A 6,348-nucleotide genomic window follows, 5' to 3' on the forward strand; every position below is an offset into this window, starting at 1 on the left:
AGTCGATATAGGCTATTAACTCGAGTTAACTGGAGCACTTCATTTCACGATTGTGCAAAGCAAATTAAAAACTGAACTGTTTCAGTTCATATATATAGCCTATCGAATTTTCAACATAGTTTAAAGTTTAGCAGACATGTACGATTCTTAAACCATTCCAATTTAGGTTGTAGGTTTACACTGAAGTTGTTTAAAAATTACTGTTAGTTCCAGGGCTACCTCGTCAATGCGCGAGTTTACCGATATCATAGAGAGGACGACTACATTTCGATGAAAGAAAATACCAGTACAAATGCATACGATTAGAAGTAATCTTGTATTATCAAAAAATCTGGTATCATATTCAAAGACTCCAAACGTAGATCATTTTGAGTTGATGTTACTGGATATTTACCCGCATTGCAAAGCTTCAGGGAGGGGGGGAGACACTACTATCAGAAGCCATATAGGTATGTGCCGCCCCAAAGGGTATGGTTTTTGAGCCGTTTAGGTCTGAAAACGGGTATAGACTTTTACCATTATGGTCTGAAATCGTGTATGGTTTTCAAGGGAACTACGAGAGCGTATTCTCAAGTCAAAGTGAATAAGGGAGAAGGCAAAGTAACTGAAAGTATATCATTCGGGCTGAATTTTGCCCATTCTTTGGTTGCATGGTGTTCACCTCCGTTGATTTCGATGCCAAGCTTTGCACTCAGGTCTGAAAACGGGTGTGGAAAATGACCTGTTTTGATCTGAAATAGGATCAGGATTTGGAGAACAGAGCAGCAAACCCCAATCAAGAATTCCGAAGAGTACCCTCCCACACACACACACACTTCTACACAGAGACACAACCCCCCGGTGCAAAGCTACGGTTATGTTCGTAGAATTCAGTATGCCTCTGAGTCCTCTGACTTTACAAGCATTTAGTTGTATGTGGTCTGCCGATCGTCGTTTGAAGATATAGCTTGTTTAACAATTTCGGTATCCAAATCGACAAAGTAGACAGCATATGCCCCCGTCAACTTTACGATTCAAAGGGGCTTTTTCAAGTCTATCTTGTCCGGCTTGAAGATATTAAAGAGGGAAAAAATAAGCTACCTTACCTGAATATATAAGAAAGGCTTTGCTCATTACAGTCGTGGTACAAATAGGGCGCATTAAGTCGGCATATATCTCCACGAACGGAACAGGATGAAACCACGTGCAATCTCGACTGGAAGAGTACCTTAGCATCTAGTGCCCAGGCTTCACCCAACCACTGCAAAACTAATGCGCGAATTTTTATCACCTGACAAAACTGTTTATTTATTGCGAGTTTATTTATCTTGTCGCCCATTGGTTGTAGGAAGCGAAACAACTCGCTTCTTTCACCGGAAAACTGTGTATTTATTGTGAGTGTGGATGCGAGACGTTTCGCTTCTTGTCGCCCATTGGTTGTAGGAAGCGAAACAACTCGCTTCTTTCACCGGAAAACTGTGTATTTATTGTGAGTGTGGATGCGAGACGTTTCGCTTCTTGTCGCCCATTGGTTGTAGGAAGCGAAACAACTCGCTTCTTTCACCGGAAAACTGTGTATTTATTGTGAGTGTGGATGCGAGACGTTTCGCTTCTTGTCGCCCATTGGTTGTAGGAAGCGAAACAACTCGCTTCTTTCACCGGAAAACTGTGTATTTATTGTGAGTGTGGATGCGAGACGTTTCGCTTCTTGTCGCCCATTGGTTGTAGGAAGCGAAACAACTCGCTTCTTTCACCTGACAAAACTGTTTATTTATTGTGAGTGTGGATGCGAGACGTTTCGCTTCTTGTCGCCCATTGGTTGTAGGAAGCGAAACAACTCGCTTCTTTCACCGGAAAAATGTTTATTTATTGTGGTCATAGAAGCTAGATGTTTCGCTTCTATCGCCATAAGCAGTGGAAGCGGGACATCTCGCTTCCACGACCAGAATAATGGAACGCACGAGTCGCTTCAAAAATCACATTATGTTAGAAGGAATTCTTTCGCATATTATGCCAACCGTTAATTGCCCGTTTTTCAGTCGCTTGCGAAGGTACAGTATCAAACAACATGAACAAAGAGTTTTTTTTTAACTGACTCGCTTCTGAGTGATCATTAATTGGAAGCCACTGAAAAAGGTTGGACTGGCTATTTGAAAAGCATTCCACTAAACAAACTTGATTTAATTAAAAATGTTCGCTTTGACCGACTCTATGTCTAACTTTCAAACCTCATTTGACAAGCGTGTATTTTTTAAACGTGATTTCTGTGAACGTTTTATTTTTAAACCGCCTATTTGCCAGCAAATAAAGGTCTTTATTCTAGTTGTTGTAAATGGCAAATTTCGCAGCACAAGTTGGTTTCTGGGCATTATATTATTTAAAATATGTCGACAGGTATTGACGTGACGCAGATAACACAATAGCGAGTATCAGTTTGGCACTATTAATTTTTAAAGGCTAAAGATTCCACAATTATTTGTTGAAATCGGATAATTAAAGGTTGTTTTGACTCCTTTTATATGGAGTGTTTCGGTCAAATAGTCTCTTCACGAAACTTTCCCAATCAGATTTCTTTGCAGAAAGATTTATTGGGAGATTTGCATTATGCAAATTTCCCACCAGAATTTGGCGAATATTTTCTTTCCCGATGGCGTGCATTTTTTTTGTCCAGACCTTTTCTATCACGTTATTAAACAAGAAAGAGAAACAGACAAATGCAATATGAGATAAAATGGCCATTTGAAGATAGCCTGGGTCAATGTTTTCACCGAGTCGCCACAACAGCATTTTCTCAACAGTTGCGAATTATGCAAATTTGTTATCGAAGCCTCTCTAACTTTGGTTTTCGTCAGCGCGTGCATTGATTGCCCAGATTTTTTATTTCATATTATCAAAGACGACGACCCAAACTTTATCACAATGTTCCTCTCGAGTCGATACCTGACATACCAAGATGCATTTTAAACCTTCAATCTTACTCAATTTTCACCCCATCGCGAAGTCCTTAAAATGTCAATTTTTCATAGAGCCATAAACCCTCCAAAAATCTGCAAAAGTTTCCATAGGTCCCATTGATAGAAAGTAGGTGAGTTATGCTCTTATTCAAAACCGACCTCGTTTTGTAGCGTTGCGTACTGTTTCAACACAAGCGTATTGAACTTGGCTAATTTTGAGTAAGATGTTTGCATAATTAATGAGGCAAAACCCGTAATTTCGTTTTCTCCAAAATTCTCGAAAACTATGAATTTCCAGAACATTCAAATAATATTTTCGAAGATAGTTCCCCAAAAGTAAACTTCAGGCAAATTATCAGGAGTTTCGATTTTTCAAGCTTGGCCAGCGATTCTCGAAAGTTACAGTCAGGCACTCTTAAGCCTTCGTGCTCGCCACACGTTCCCCACAAAAAAAAAAATCCAGTTTTTTCTTACTCAGGCGTCTTTTAGGAGCCGAATTTGCATAAAATCAGAAAACAATCATAACATTTCTGAGGTTGAACAAAGAAATGTCAAACTTGGCAGTCAGCGAAAACTTGATGACCTTAACTGATTTTTGTTTTAAAGTGTGAGACATTTTGGTCACGCGACCATAATAAATGATGATTAACGTCTAAAATGTTTAAAGTAAAACGGGGTATATCAAACAAACTATAATCAAACCTTATCGGATGTCATACTATTACACTATGAAAGTTCATTACTAAGTTAATTATATTAGAATTTATTAAGTGATTTCTAATTTCACGTGACCTATTTCCTTAATTGCAGGACTGTTTTTTAATGTGGACACACATACGAGGCTAATTCATTTAAAGTCCTTAACAATGAAACGTATGACACCAAAGGAGATTTCATTCTATTTCATTTTATATACCCCATTTGGCTTAGAAGATGTTTAACAATCAATGTTCATTTATAAGTCACGTGACCAATATGCTTGTCACTTTGAAGCTAAAATCAGTTAAGGTTTTCAAGTTTAATATAACTGCCAAGTTTGACATTTTTTTTTTTTGTTTAATGTACGAAATGTTATGATTATTTTCTGTTTTTATGTAAATGAGGCTTTTGGTCATGCCTTAATATGCCTTGTTTTATGTAGGAAATGTTATGATTGTTTTCTGTTTTTATGTAAATTAGGCTTCTGGCCATGCCTTTATATGCCTGAGTAATTTCGAATGTAAAGGGATAGTTCCTAAACTTCGCAAAAAATTGTCTTTTTAGCTACAATTGCAGATACAACAACAACAACAACAATTTAATTACAAATTCAGTTGATATAAGTGGCTTGTCCCGCCAATAGCCACAAATTAAAGTTAGTCGAGGCAGGACAAGACGAGCGAGAGAACATAATAGAAAAAAATTACAATAAACTACACACATGCAGGAAAACGGAAAAACTTACCTTTATATAACAATGCAAATTTCATAACCATAGGTAGGACTTGAGAAAGTCAGAAAAGCTAATTTTTTTTTATTTTTTTCAGTGCGCTACAGGCAAATTGCGGTCTTTTTTTTTTGTTGTTGTTTTCTCTCTTATTTTCGGCTATCCAAAGTGCCTTCACATTCAAATTCGCAGCTTTGTTGTTCATGAATAAGAGTGGTACAGCATATTCAGCATTCTGCCAATTTTGTTATATGTAGATTACGTTACATACTTGTGATTCCACGTTGCTAACTACCGTTAGCTATTGATTAAAGACTGGCTGGAAGAAATTCAGGAGAGCTAGTTGGCCGGATAGTTACCCCATGGTTGTAAGAGTCTACTGAGCGATTTGATGAAGAACACAAAATAGCGACGTGTCTTTGTGCGATCGGCGAAGAACCACTTGAAATTTACAAGGGCGTGACGTTTGAGCCGCCTGAAAGTTCGAAAGTACTCGACTCTGTTGTTTAGAAATTTGATGAATTCTCTATGATCGGACAAACCGATGAAACCTTCGAGCGATACGTGATTAACTCCAGGTCATAGAAAGGGGATGAAAGTATTGATCACTACGTTTCTAAAAACGTAGCCTTTAAACACCACTGAAAGAATACCTTGATGATCTTGAAGCTAGAGATGGCATAGCGAAAATAGGCCAACCAAATAGATGAATTCTATAGTGATTGCAAGAAAACCTCAAGGTAAACTTTGCCTTTGCGCAGACCCTAAGCCCTTAAACAAGGGGTTAAACAGGTGCCATTCCCCTATGTCAGTGTTGAAGACATTGTGCTGTGGTTGGATAAGGCCAAGAATTTTACTAAAGTAGATTGCAAGGATGACTATTGACAGATGAAGCTTAAAGAAGAGAGTTCTGTACTTACTACCTTTGTCACACTCTTTGGCAGATTAAAATGGAATCGTATGCCTTTCGGGATGTGGCCCGCTAGTGAAATATTTCAGCTTCGCTTACAAAAAGCAGTTGAAGGCCTTGAAGGAACATATGGAATCGCGGATGTAATCCTAGTCGCAGGCACTGGAGACACGATGAGGGATGTGAAAGCAGATCATGACGTTAAAATTAGGAAGCTGTTGACGAGATGCAAAGAGCGTAACATTAAACTGGACAATCAAAAAGTGGTATTCAAGCAAACAGAGGTACCCTACATAGGACATTTCCTGAAATCGGAAGGAGTAAAGGCAGACCCGTGCAAAGTTAAAGCAGTGCTTAACATGGAAAGGCCAACCGATGTAACTAGTGCTCAGCGCATTATGGACAACGGGGTTACCGAGCAAAGTTCTTGCCGAGATTATCGGAAGTCTCAGAACCTCTCAGACAGCTCAATAAGAAGAAAACATAATTTCCATGGGACAAAGTCCAGACAGAGCTTTCTGCAGGATCAAGGAAATGGTAACGGCCCCACTACTGCTGCAGTACTATGAGCGAGAAAAGGACTTAGTCATTCAGTGCGATGCTGGCGAAGGGGGCTTAATAGCCGCGCTACTCCAAGATGGTAGGGCGATGGCCTCCGCTAGCAGAGGCCTGACTGCAGGTGAAAGAAAATACACCCAGATAAAAAGGAACTTCTTGCAATTGTGTTTCCAACGGAAAACTTTTACGGGGTATTCTTGTGGGAGATTGGCCTGACCATAAAGCCTTAGAAGTGATACCTTTTTAAGCCGCTGGTTTCTGCTCTAAAGAGATTACTTAGGATGATCTCAAGGCCGCAACGATATGATCTTATGAGCTAGATGTGTGAGAAAAGAAAGGAAGGGAGATGTTTATCGCAGAAACCTTGAGTCGGCATTAACCCAAGTTAACAGAAGCCCGTCAAGAACAAGAGGAGCATGTCCTGCTGGCAAGATCTACCTTTGAAGAGGGACTTGAAGTGGACCAAGGCATTCAAAAAATAAATCTCTTACTGGTGAACGAGTACGAACCAGAAATATTTC

The 6,348-nt window shown here is 39.3% G+C and overlaps 1 protein-coding gene across 1 annotated transcript in view; it reads left to right on the forward strand.

Moving 5' to 3' along the window:
* The window catches only part of LOC146475130 (uncharacterized), a 36,773-nt gene that overhangs the window by 20,040 nt on the left and 10,385 nt on the right, over window positions 1-6,348 (forward strand). The window lies entirely within an intron of this gene.

This window comes from Pavona decussata, unplaced genomic scaffold (assembly GCF_977016875.1).
Source record: "Pavona decussata unplaced genomic scaffold, jaPavDecu1.1 SCAFFOLD_85, whole genome shotgun sequence".
Lineage (NCBI taxonomy): Eukaryota > Metazoa > Cnidaria > Anthozoa > Scleractinia > Agariciidae > Pavona > Pavona decussata.